This window comes from Pavona decussata, unplaced genomic scaffold (genome assembly GCF_977016875.1).
Source record: "Pavona decussata unplaced genomic scaffold, jaPavDecu1.1 SCAFFOLD_182, whole genome shotgun sequence".
Classification (NCBI taxonomy): Eukaryota; Metazoa; Cnidaria; class Anthozoa; order Scleractinia; family Agariciidae; genus Pavona; species Pavona decussata.
In genome coordinates this window covers 193,117-207,196 of record NW_028145592.1, presented here as the reverse complement: position 1 = coordinate 207,196, position 14,080 = coordinate 193,117, and the positions used below count along the sequence as shown (strand labels likewise).

At 37.8% G+C, this 14,080-nt stretch overlaps 1 protein-coding gene across 1 annotated transcript in view; it reads right to left on the bottom strand.

Moving 5' to 3' along the window:
* Positions 1–8,227, bottom strand: part of LOC146462979 (regulator of G-protein signaling rgs-2-like) — a 31,399-nt gene extending 23,172 nt beyond the window's left edge. Inside the window, exon 1 of the mRNA XM_085084973.1 lies at positions 7,954–8,227. The gene's annotated coding sequence lies outside the window, so the exon portion shown is untranslated. The remainder of the gene's footprint in view (positions 1–7,953) is intronic.
* Between the last annotated feature and the right edge of the window lie 5,853 nt (positions 8,228–14,080).

The window sequence follows — 14,080 nt, the reverse complement described above, 5'->3', positions numbered from 1 at the left end:
GCTTGAAACGCTAGCCCAAAACAGATCGAGATGGCGGGCTGCGGTTTCTATGGACCTATGCTCCACTGAGAGTAGCAGGGAATAAGTCAAGTAAGTCACAGTTTTGTCTGAATAGTCATTATCAGGGGACTCAAATTTGGAACTACAAAATGAACATGTCCCAAATTTTTGTAACTTTTATTTTGTGTTGTAACAAATATTAAAGATCGATGATGTTAACTGATGCCTTAAGATGCTGGATACTGGATCCTTTCTTAAAACTGAAATCCTTAACTCAAGTTAGGTTACGAGATTTGAAATATCGGATGGTAAATTTTCCTCAAAATCGTCAGCCACAGATATAATACTTTTATTTGGCGATAAAGTCCCCGATAGTGTTGGGTTTTTTTCTATTTTAGGCACTGGACAGAGCTTTGGAATTTTATGATTTGGAGCCTGTAGTTCATTGACATTTTGTCCTTTTCTTGGCATGTAAACAAGAATCTTGACTCTTCTTTATAAATAGCAGTAAGATTGGGCCAGGCTATTTTAATTTAGCGCCATCAAATATTAGATCAATGAACAGAAAGACGCTCAAAGTTAAGTTAAATATTGATTTTAGTCCTGACGGGAACCATAAGGGCAAACCATTACGGCAAACGAAAAAAAAAATCTCCTTTGAAAATGTGAGTTTACATTATTTGAACTTTCTCGTGTTAATTTCAGTTAGTTCATCTTGCACGATGTAGGCGAACCATCCAGGAAATGAATAATTATTGGTTGGAACGGCGTTCAAGCTATGGAAGAAAATTAAAACTTCACCAGACTGAGTGTGTGCATACGTTCTCCATAAAACTTGAAATTTGGTCATTTCACGTTGCTGTTTTGCAGAGGACGGGAAAGAAAAATACCAAAAAAGAACATACTTGCTGAGCGATTTTGTGATGTTCTCGCTGACGAAGCTGTCGCACTGAGATCTTAAGGTCTCTAAAAGTAATGACAACATTGCGTGCACTGATCGCCTTATGCTTCAACCACTGAGCTACAGGCAGTCATCAAACCTGTTAGTAAACTAGTTTCTTATTATGCAAAACGCGCCCTGAGAGAAATTGGTGCTATTATTAAGTTTATTAATCTGTTGTCATAATGACTGCTGGCTTAGGTGCTTCATGAGATAAATGAGTTTCCTCCGCTCTTGTGATTAGCGACTATGATGATATTGGTTCTTTGAATCCCAAAATTGTGTCAAACTTCAAACTTACTCCGGGAAAACATTGAAAAAACAGCAAGCACATGCCCCAGAATTTGCTCGGTACGTCATCATCATCATCATTATCATCATGTCCTTTATTTATACACGATAAAATTTAAAGCAGAATGCTTGTGGGGTCGTGTAGTATACAAAATAAAAATAAAAATTAGTTACAATATAGACTGGTCGATCAATCACCTAAGATAATTTTCAATACAATACAATACAATACAATACAATACAATACAATACAATACAATACAATACAATACAATACAATACAATACATTTCATTTGTTTATCTCATGGCTTTTTCAGAACTATCTTACTGAGAAATATTTAAACAAGAAACTGAATTACAAAATTGATTTGTTTCATTCACGAACGGTCCTGCGTACTATAACATTTTGGAGCACAGCTAGACGCAAGCTTTAAACTCAAATCGTACGTTATAAAGAACAGCACGGGTGTCAGTAAAACGCGGGGTCGGGGTCGGGGTCGGGGTCGGGGTCGGGGCCGGGGTCGGGGTCGGGGTCGGGGTCATTTTTTTTATTACTTTTTTTTTCTTTATATTTTTCTTTCTTTCTTTTTTTTTTTTTTTCAACATCACAGGTCATTTGTGTCAAATAAGGATTTTAAAAAGTTAAGTCTCTAAAGCTTACTAGCTTAGGATAGGTCATTTGGTGACAACACTCGATGCGGTTCCGTATTCTGGCGGACATTGGTTCCGTGAATTGACTACCTTTTATTCTTCCAAGAAACAAAATGAGGCAAAAAAATACAAGGTACGAGACAATATATTTCCTTGAACTAACAATTTCGTGAACTAGAATGTGCATGAACTTACTATGAACACCCCCGCCGCCTTCCATGACCGTGCTCGTTTGTTACAGTCAATCCATCAGTCACACGTGACTATTATTTCCGAGAATGAAATAAACATGCGTTCGAATTCCTTTGTAAAGCTCGGCATTTGAATGGAATGTAGAACATTTCTCTGGAAATCTTTCCGAAAAAGACGCATTAACTGACAAAAGAAAGATTCAGAATACTTGAGAGACAATTGTTAGTCTGGACGCTTTCTGGCACAGTTACATCCCTCCAATTTTTTTCTTAAAATCCTTTTCCTAATGCCAAAAGTTTCCAATTCATGAATTTTTCAGCAGCAATGTTTTGTGAAAATTATTTGACATCGGATTTCCATTTCAAGCCTGTTTGCCTACTCGTCAAAATGGCGTCGAAAACCGTGATAAGGCCTATTTACATGTCAGTTTCGATGTCGGCAATGAGATTTCAGAGTTCTCGTAGAAATTTCCCTAGTTTATTGACGGTATAATTTTTCTTTACATTACAGCACAAGTATTTCAAAAATAACAATTGTCTCTCAAGTATTTTGAATCTTTTTTTTTTTGTCAGTTAATGCGTCTTTTTTGGAAAGATTTCCAGAGAAATGTTCTACATTCCATTCGAATGCCGAGCTTCGAACGCATGTTTATTTCATTCTCGGAAATAATAGTCACGCGGATTGACTGTAACAAACGAGCACGATCATGGAAGGCGGCGGGGGTGTTCATAGTAAGTTCATGCACATTCTAGTTCACGAAATTGTTAGTTCAAGGAAATATATTGTCTCGTACCTTGTATTTTTTTGCCTCATTTCGTTTCTTGGAAGAATAAAAGGTAGTCAATTCACGGAACCAATGTCCGCCAGAATATGGAACCGCATCGAGTGTTGTCACCAAATGACCTATCCTAAGCTAGTAAGCTTTAGAGACTTAACTTTTTAAAATCCTTATTTGACACAAATGACCTGTGATGTTGGAAAAAAAAAAAAAAAAAGAAAGAAAAAAAGAAAGGAAAAAAAATTTAAAAAAAAAATTAAAAAAAATGACCCCGACCCCGACCCCGCGTTTTACTGACACCCGAACAGCACCCATTTCCGCTGATAACTTCAGTACGTAAGGGTATCACCTTTATCCTAACGAGTAGCACCATGTAGCAAAGTACTGCTCGTAGCTTTTCTCAAATAAATATACTGCTCAATAGCTTCTTTCTCACTGGCTCAATTCCTTTGGGAGTGTTAGCGTTTTAGCAACGTACTGAATACGACGTTGAAGAAACAGAAAATAGGCAATCCTGGTGAAACAAAGTTGATTAAAACGGTGTAATGGCAACCATGCGAGAGACAAACAAATGTAGTGGAACTCGAAATTCCTTCTGTTTACCCAACTTATTTGCTCCTCAAACTGCTCTTAAATAGTAAAAACAAACAAATATAATGTGTATAGCTATTTTTTCACTCCGTTTCGTTGAATATATTAGTTGCAAATCACGCAGTGAAAAACCCATAGATAGTGAATATGATAATAGACGTTCGACCTCTAAAAACCAACTTGCATGGTTTAACGAAATGTTAGAACTTTTGATCCAATAAATTCATTCTTAGCGGCATCCAGTCAAATTGGTCTCGGATTGCCAGAGCTACCTTAATTTAATTTAATTTTAGAAAAGTAAACGGCGAAAAGTACAAATCCATCTCTTGTTTGATTTTCACAACGGTCTTTTCTAAGTTACAAAGCCCTGTATACTATGTTTATTTTGTAAAGAAAAAAAAAAAAAACATGCCTTCATACCTTTTATCTTGTATAGTATTACTGCCTCACTGCCTCGCATTGCAAAATTTCTATCATTAATCATAATATGATTTGGGATCAATTACTCTGCGGATACTGCGTTTCTCAGTTTCCTGACCGAGCGAGCGATCGAGCAATCCCGTACTTCGATACTTCGACAACGGTGAGGTAAGGTGATACGAAACCAAAGTAAAAATAATCATTATTTGTTGTAAATTTACCCGTATGGGTTTAATGAACAAGTGATAAAATTTAGTCATAACATTCTCGGACGCATCCTTCTCCAGACGCCAGCCGACATGACATGCGCAGTTTGAACGATTTTTGTCTCAAGTTAATTGGTTTCTTTTTGTATGTGTGTACGTGAGTACTGAAGACTTTTAAAATTTAGTTCCAAAAGTGTTCCACTAAAGGATTAGATTGTCGTTAAAAATATTATTTTGTTGCAGAAAATCAAAATCAGATAGTGTTAAGATTATATCGTCGTTGAGTACAGTCAGCTAGATTGCTCGATTCGTCGGTGCGCGGATTCATTGTCTGACTTTGAAGGCACTTTTATCGTAAAGTGATAATCTCTGGGGATAAACCATTTGTAAAAGGAGCAGGTGTAGTTTGGCCGCCAAATTGCGATATTTATCTCTAGCAGACAAATAAAAGATTATAGAAAGCCTTTGTTGGGCAGGTGAAGTCGAATGTCCGATATATGCCTTGCCACACTACCGAGTGGACGCTTAACTGAACGATAACTGACTATAATATTTACTTTCGATTTCGCCAAAAGATACATTCTCGGCAATACTTTTGAAACGGGGTCAAAACATTTGTTCTTAACTGAAGGGTGTAGGTTGCGAGCGAATGTTTAAAAAAGGCAAATAATATTAAAATTAGTGTTTAATTTTCCTCTAGGAAATGATTTGCCTGGGGCTAAAGGCTATAATTATCGTTGCTTGCAGGGGGTAACTCAGTCTCGTAGTAACAGAAACAAATATGACTTACATAATCAAAGTATACAATAAGCGAAGGAAAAGATTTCAGTGAGGAAGCTGACTGCTATATTAATTTAAGCGCCAGATATTGTCGGGAGTTTTATGAAAAAGATTTTATGTATCGACTGATAAAAGGAAGTTGTTTTTCCTTCCGTTATTTTATTTGTTTTTTTTTTTTTTTTTTTTTGAAGTTTAGGTCTGTTGCGGAAAAATTGACGTTCAAATTCAAATTAAAAGCGTTGCTTACACTTAATTATTTGGAAAATGACTTTCGTACCAGGGGGTTTCTGGGAACGAGACATTTTTGCCATGGAAACAGCGGGTCTACAGTAAACACGAAGAAGCCTAAGTCACGGACAGAAAATCTACAGAAAAACCCCACATTTTTAACAATTACTAAACGAAAACCATTTTTCAGTCTCAATTATCACTTGCCCTTCGGCAAGATCAAGAACAGTACAAGTTAGAGTCTGTCAGATCTTTAAATTAGACTCGCTTTCACTGATTTTCGTTGAAATAAAACAGGGGCACTAAACAAGAAAATTTTAGAAAACTACTTTAAATGCCTAAGAGGGTAAGTTTCTAAAACAAATTAAATTTAGTGCCGCGTCGGTGGGGAGTAGAAACGAATGTTTGGTTTATCAACAGTGTTGAATAACTGAAGGCTAATTGGACACCGTAAAGAAATTCAAGTTTTGACGTTTCGAGCTTTTGCCCTTCGTCAGAGCGATTCACTCTACGGATTCACTCTGACAAAGGGCTAACGCTCAAAACGTCAGCACTCGAATCTCTTTACGGTGTCCAATTTACTTTTAGTTAACTTATCAGCTCTGTTGATAAACCAGACATTCGTTACTTTAAAGGCCGTTTTTCAGTTCCCCAAGATCCTTCTCCGGCCTTCAAAAGGATTCCGAACATTTATGTATGTCAACAACACAGGTTTTGATCTGTTTGGAGTCTTAAGCTGAGTTTTAACAGTAGAAAAATTAAGGAACATAACTCTCTTTCCCTCGAGTTTACGAGAGATTGATGGCTTTCCGAAAAATCCTAGCTAATATTATTTCGCACTGGGAGACATGTTTTGTCGATTCGAAAACAAAAGAAAGCATATTTTAAATACAACGAAGCTCTATGGTGATATTTCACTAGAAGAAACCTTTAGTTTAGTCATCACAATTTTCTCCGAATTTCTGCGCGAGGTCAAAGTCTAGGGCTTCTCGAACGTGCCCCTTAATCAAAATTCAGTTGTTTGTTATTTCACTCAGAATTCGCCGGCGTTTAAAAATTTCAACGATGCCTTCTCTATTCTATCGCGCCCTTTTAACGGTACTCTACAGAAAGTAGAGCCAAGGAGAGTTTTCTTTTAACAAAGTGACTAAAATGATAGCTAAGGCAGCGCTGCACTTAATAATCAATATTTTCTAATTGCCGCTGACGAGCGCATTTTTATTGCTGATATATATCCTGTCAGTTTTACAAATCATTTCTTCAATAAATTCGCAGTTTGAAATGTTAGGACCTAATGCTGACTGTAGTTTATATTTAACTATTTTACATCCGTCAATCGCGTGTTCAAGCTTCGTTTTAGCGAAGTACCCAATTTTATATCATCATTATATCTTTTGAAACTGATCTCCGGCTGGCTATTTTTCTTCAAACTGCTCGTAAAGAAAAAAAAATGATTGCTCCAGCCCAGGTGTTTTCCCAAAAGTTTAACATAATTTGGAAGACAAAAGTTACCTTTAGAAGCTGTGTTTGTTTAAAGTTTGCCTCCACTAATCTGCGAAGATTTCCAATGCGGTCGCGGGTCGCCTAGGTAACGAAAAAGTACCCGACGAAGAAAAAGTGATTTCGATGATCCATATGCAAATACGCACGCAAACATCGGCGTTTTTGTCGTCTAATTTTCAATAAGTGACAGTCAAATCTGTTTTCTATTCTTTCTCCTTTTGCTCCCCTAGCGAACCAACATTAATGTTTAATGGCTGTTCGACAAGCGAGCGAACGCAACTCAACCTTTGGATGGCATCTTAGAAAAAGGAGCAAGCCAAATCGACTAGGAAAAATCGACGATTGATTCCGAGCCCATCGCACTTGCCTTCTATGCTATTTCACAATTTACCTTCGTGCATTTAACATTCAACCTGACATGATCAAATTTAAATGGCTGTTTCATTTTCTGCTCGAATTTGCATTTGGTAAACACAATTCGACTCCGGGGAAACATCATCTTTATTTTATGTTATGGACGCCAACGCTCAACCATACCGCCTATCTCGACTTTCCTATTAAAGAATAGTGAAATAAATTATCATTATTTTGAAAATTTTATTTGATGCTTTGAACGGCAAGGACAGTCCCTTCCATGTTTATCCTTAGCTGCTATAGAGTATATTTTAAGTTAGCGTTAGTGCCCATTAATATTATCCCAACATGAAAACACTTGTCATTAGTCTTGAAAGCCGGCTCTCAGCACTTGGGTCTTGCGTTTGAAATAAAAGTAAATTGGTGCTTCGCGTCTTCAAACACGAGAAAGTAGGCTGATTCTTGCTCAATATAAGTTAGGGAAGGAGGTCTCGAGTTTCGATCATTGTTGTAGTTGTTGTTTTTGTGGTATTATACATTCAACTCATTTTCCGGCAGCTGAAGGTTTAAACGTTCGTGCGAACAAGCGCTTTTTTTTCCCCAGTCGCCAGTTTCCAGGGATTAGGTTGGATCGATAAGCACAATTATCCACTGCACGCGGTACAAACCGCAAGTAATGATAGCACTCGAATCGGGAAAATTTGGCCGGGTGTAGAATGTGTATTTCATGAAATGTACTTCGCTTTCAGTCTATAGCCATAGCAATAGTACGTAATTTTACTTCCTTTAAAAGCCGCAGATGCCATTGTCTAAGTGAGATCTGGATCCTTATACCTTTAGAAACATAAAGTCATCATTGAGTGTGACACGATCAAGGCAAAACCATTTCAAACTCAAGACACGGCAAGTTCGTTGTGAAGATAAATTCGTTATGCCGATGAACTCGCTGATAATTTAAAATATTTCTTTATATTTTCGTTTGCAGGTAAGTTGTTAATTTAGTGAGTACCTGACTTACCTCAATTTCGATTCCAATGAGATGGCTTTAAAAAACCTTTAAACTAATCGCCCGTCTATGTACGCGCTTGAAGTTGGGTAACATCTCGACGCCGGGGCTTAGCGCGGCGCCAAATTATTCTCGATTTTGCAGATTCCTTTCTTTCGCTGGATCTTCGCAGAAATGTCACTTTGTTTCCGCTTTTATTTCTTGACTTCAGACACAAGATGATTGTAAAACAAGGATTTCTTTCGGCGCTGAAGCAAAACACCTGAATCGCGAAAAAATAATATTGCCTCGTTTGCACGATCGGAGCCTAACAATACAATTTGCAGTGGGTTACCATGGGAACAAGAACTCATCTCGGTGTCAAACGTGCAGGTGTTGTGATAAGTGACCTTCTATCGCAGACATCGATCATCATAACTAACCCATCGTTTATTAGACAAACGACCGCACACGACACTGCCATTTCGAAGCCTATTTCATCGCGTTTGAAAATTCTTTGAAGGACAACCGAATTAAAAGACGTCAATTTGTGATTTGACGTTTCTGTTCACGTCGCAGTGTTTACACAGCGGTAGGCAAACGAAATGAAAAACAATGGAAATTTCCTTCTCTTGAAATGAAGAGGGCTTTTTGACGCCTTTTAAGATGCGGTCGTTTATATATTTGTGCTGAGGAAAGTAACTGTTTCTTAAAGTTTTGTACATCACGCGGACATTTCAGTATTGAAGATTCGACTGAAGTAAACAATTATTATTGTCTTAACCATTAGAAGAACTCAAAAGCACCTTTAAAAATTCATTTTTATTTATCGCTTAAATTTTAGTCTGTTACGCGTTGAATACATCGCGAAAAGGCTTCGTTTAGTACATGTAATTTACATGAGGTAAAAGCCTGTGCAACCAATTTTTGACAGACAGTTTTCGCAGAAAATTGAAAAATTACTTTTCTTGCCGTAACTTTTATATTTTATAGCTCACACGAGTGTTCCTTTTTTGGTTTTGGTTACTTTTCGTTCTACTTCAGCGATTTCCTGAAGGTTTAGGGAAATTCAGAAGATAACCACCATTTGGCAATCACGACTAATTACAACATCAGTATGAAGTCATCACTTCTCGTTGCAGACCTCAAAGAAAACATCTTTGAGCGTACTATCTATTCTCCAAGTCTCACTGTAATAGCTTTCATATGCTAACGAAGTTACGGAGTACGGGGGGAGAGGGCGAGGGGGCGGAATCCGCACCATCCCCGGCCCCAGAAGACAAAAAAGAAAAAGCCCCGTCCAGTGTTAACAGAATGGAAAATCGACCATGAAGCGGAGCAAATTTTCATTTTCAAGTCACTTGTTTGATTACCACAAAGATAACGCACTTTCTTCATCTTTCGTTATCCTAAAAATATTAAAACAGTAAGCGAAACATTTTTGTAGACACAGTAGACCTTCGTACAACTTGAGCTCACCAATGGATACCGCAATGATGATAATTTAGTGCCCTTCTTCCAACAACTGCACCCTTTCTGATAAGCGGTCCCCGTTCAGTGACGTCTTGTTCAGTAATCCTTCCTTTTCGATTAAGTACCCCCCTCCAATAAGCGCGCCTATTAAACATCCCAATTTCAATAAGCAACCCCCTAATTCCAATTATAAAAGCCCCCTATAGTGTGGCATCACATAGGTGGTGTCAAATAAGATAAACCGTTGTCACGTTTATTGAAGTGAATTATGCATTCTACTATCTTATCTGCAAGTGACAATATACAGCGGAAGATTTTGATTAGAAAGCTATTCTCATTAAGTGAATTCGTATCGTTACAGTTGTTTGTCGTTAACAGTTTCTAATTATTCATACTCCGACGATGTTAAATTGATCAGAGGAATAACAGCCGCGCTCCAATAAACAAACCGCTCGCTCCAATAAGCGTCCTTCCTTCAGCTAACTAAAACAAATTAACGCCCCGCGCGGCAAATCAAACCATTACCGCGGTAATTTACACGTTTAATAGAGAAATCCGTGGTCATTATTGGGGCGAGTGTAAAGGCCGAAAGCAATTTCTGGGCGGCTCGCTGCTTTTGTCGTCGTTTTTTGACCTAGCGTTCAATAAACGCTCAATAAACACGACATAGACGAGTAACAGAAGTATTTCGAAGCCACGAAGGCTTAGTACAAATAAATGAATAAAAATGAACATTTCACAGTCTAACACTGTGTAATATGACTTTCGACCAATACACACGGTTATGCAATAAATAATTTCACTAAAGCACGAAGATTAACCACTAAGATAAAGTCTGAAAACTCGCGCGTGTTCCCAAACTGAAAAAGGTTGACGAATTTCTAGTTTCAAGCTATAAGCCACCATAAAAGTGAAATTGTTACTGAAATTCTATTTTTGACGGACACCAGGTTCACAAATCTTGCTTTCTAAAATGAGTCTCACGTGATATGCGAGTTTGGAAACACATAGAGTTGACTAGCATTTTCCAACATTGCTAGCGAGCCTTTTCTTGACAGCCAAGAGACTAAATAAAACACACAAACAAACAAAAGTACAAAACAAGTCCGGAAAAGGGAAAAAATTTCTAGGGTAACGTTGCAAAAGACATCGGAGGAAGAAGAAACTCCGCTTTGTCTCCTGTCTCTCCCCAGTCCCCCCTCAGGAAGTTCTCTTGCGCGAGCTTGTTCGTTCGCCTGCTTAGCCATCACTATCTCGTTTCCATCCCTCAAACTGACCTTGGACATTCACTTAAAATTACATGAAGTTAAACCTTTTTAATCTTAAGAGGAAAAGAAGGAAAAAATAAAATAATGTGAGCCTCGAACAGGTGTTATTTGTTTCATTTCTCCTATTCATAACTACTACACCAACAAGAACTGATAGTTCAGTGCCGAGGGTTGCATTTTGTTAACGTATTTATATAGAGTTACCCATCTGCAATAAACGAAAGCTAACCGTTTTTGAATCATTGATTAACCCCAAATACTGTAGCTCGTTGCTAAGCCTCCTTGCCTAGCTGGAGCGCTATTCACTCAGTTCTCTGCCTAATAAATGGGGTTCTGTTACCGAGTACAACTATAACGATAACGAATAAGACGTTGTGTAAACCTCATAAGGTGCCCAACGTCAGTTTGAGACATGGAAACAAGTTGCTCGTCTCTCTCCCACTAAGCCCAGTGCCCCTCGGTTTTATTTTTCCGCGCCGACAAAACGCAAACGCGCCTGGGGGCGAACTCAGCTATCAAAAAAGTAATTTGCTAACAAGTTTATCAAATGTCTCCGCGGTATTCACCAGTATAAATACCACCTACTTTCAGGGTGCAGCTTTCAGAAAAATAATCTAATTTTTTTTAAAATTTATTTACCTTTTCTGTCATATAAGTGTGAACGATCAAGGGAAGAAAATGTTCATTTTTTACTGGAACTTTACATAACTAAATATTTACAAATTTCAGAATATGCCGGAGTAAATGATTAAGTTTTTTTGTTTTCTCCATTTTCCACTATCGTTTTGCTAAACTAACAAGTATGCCTTCTTCCCTTGGGTCTTAGAATTAACGCCCCACTCCCTAGCACATTGGTTTCACCACCGTCGGAAGTTACTGCTTTATGCTCAAGAACTTTCTTTGAATTGCGACTCTATAGGATTTCATCAACTGTCCCGGTAGAGATTCAACACCTTGTACTTGAGTACGGTAAAGAATTCTTCAAAAGCCCTTCGTCAGCTTCATTTGAATGGTAAGAGTACACCTCGGGGTAGACTTGCTTACAAGTCGAGCTCAGAGCGCGCAGCGCGATCGTTAGAGCTCGAGCGAGCGAGCGACTTTGAGAGTCTGACCTCGGGGTTCCATCAATAGACTCAACAGCTAGAACAACATTTAATTACAAGAATGCTTCGAACCAGAAACGAACACTGAGTTTTCGTTCAGTTGCAGGGAAGGAGCGTTATTAGTATCCCATTTATACGCAGATTTATTCAAATGCTAGGCAACACCAAATAAATTTATCTCCCACAACGCCTTTTTTTTATCTCATCGTCTCATTTTGGTGTTTGCTCAACTGATTCCTTATGTATCAAAAGTAAGTAAGTAAGTAAGTAAGTGAACTTTATTTAGGCAGGGTGGCCCAATCAGCTACGTGTCTGTTATATCCTGAGGGGCCCTGTATACACCTAAAATAATAATTATTATTATGGTATGAGAAAAAAAAATTACAAATACAAAAGTAGGATCTGAATGTCATTATGGTGATTTTGAAACATTTTAATGCGGATGAAGCATTTCTCAGATCAGTATCTCTGTCAGTTTCAAATTTCAATATCCCCTCACAGTTAAACAAATGGTTTTTACTGTGAGTGTGGGACCTGATTCTGCGGCTGGACACAACAGTCTATCCGTTAGTGTGCGTTGCTCGGTCAGACCGAAGAGGAAGTGCTTAAGAATAAACAGGTTTAATACATAAAACTTCTGCCCTAGCTCCCAAGCAGTGCTTTCAAACAGTGCTGATTACTTTAAAATATTGTTCCGGAAACCACTTCCGACAATATGTTGTGCAAAACGTACGCGTTCTTGACGTCGAATGATAGCGGTAATAAAGGACCAGGTTGCATTCATAAACTGGAGGTAACAGTTATTTGAATTTTTGTTTCTTCGAGGCTAGGTGAAGTGTCCATGGTAGGTTGTGTTACGAAAAAGTCCTTGAGCAGACGTTTTTGCAACAAATCATTTAAACAGGTCTAAATTTTCTCTTTTCTTTACGACTGAAACAGAATGAAAGTACCTGGAGTCGATCGAGACGTGATAATTTTGTGTTAGCGACGAGCAATTCAATTTTGGATAGAAAGTCAGTTTAAATTAAATAGCCAATGTAGTATAAATACAGCCGTCTCCTTTAGTTAGATTCAAGCCCTCGAATGTCAAGTTAAAATAAACTCCTTCATCCAGGAAATTAATGTACCACCGCTTCGTTGAAAGTGTGCCTCTGTGTTTTGTCATGATGTTTGAATGTACGCTCTTTGAAGTTCTATAGACGTAATTAGAGTGAAAACACTTATTTGGCACCTCGGTATCTGTCAAAAGATTTTCTGATTTGGTTTACAGAGGATTAATGGACCATCTGCAGGAAGACAAACTAACTGCCACTTTTTTAGGTGGAGTCAGAGTTTTAACAGTCAAACCGAGGAGAATACATTAGACAACATTAGACAAAAACATCAAGCATATTTAATTATCAATTGATTCTGCTAGTACTTGACGAATAACATTTCAAGAAAAACGGTTATCTTTCGGTAAGTGGCTATTCCTACCGATTGACGCAAACTGATTGCCAAATTTCTCCTTTTGTTTGCAAGGCATAAGTAGCTACAATACCTCAATCCTCAGCTGACGTTGTTGCTCAGTTACAACCACCTTCGACAGGTCAATACGGGTTTTACGGACCTCTGCCATCCTTATTTACACCGAAGTACCGCTTTTATGTTACTTTACATAGAGAATTGTTTTTTAAAGACCTTTCCAGGGGTAATGAGTTTTACCTTCTAAGCCGGTAAGAGCTGATAATTTTCAATATATTCATTATTTAGAAAGATTAGCTGTTCTAATTTCGAGATAACGTTAGTCATAAAGCCAACATCAAAAAGATTAAAGATAATGATTGTTTTTAGCCGATAGTCCGCAATATCAGTTTTAACAGCCAAAATTATCGCCAGAAACCAAATCACAAACGTTCTTCTACTAAGGGGCATATTTTTTAAACGGAATTATTAATTTAAAAGTATCAATGGAACAATAAATTACCGTGTTACACTGATTATTTTGTTTTAGCATAAAGACGAGCTCGTTAGTCGTTACTGTGTACCAAGGAACAGTGGTTGGAATAGACACGTACTACAACTGACTTTTTCGTTATGTAATATTCACCTTATTCTCGGCATTTTAGGTTAGAATCACTTAGCTTTCAAATAGTCACGCCTGTTTCATTAATACCTTTCTTATCGTTCCCATACAATTTACAATTTCGGCATTTAAAAAAAATGCAACTATTGTTGACATTGATAACGTTTTGAGGAAATTCGATCCAAGCACGTATTCATGACTTGTATACAGATTAGCTGTGGATTGCGAAAGTTCCCTTTCACATTTTGTAC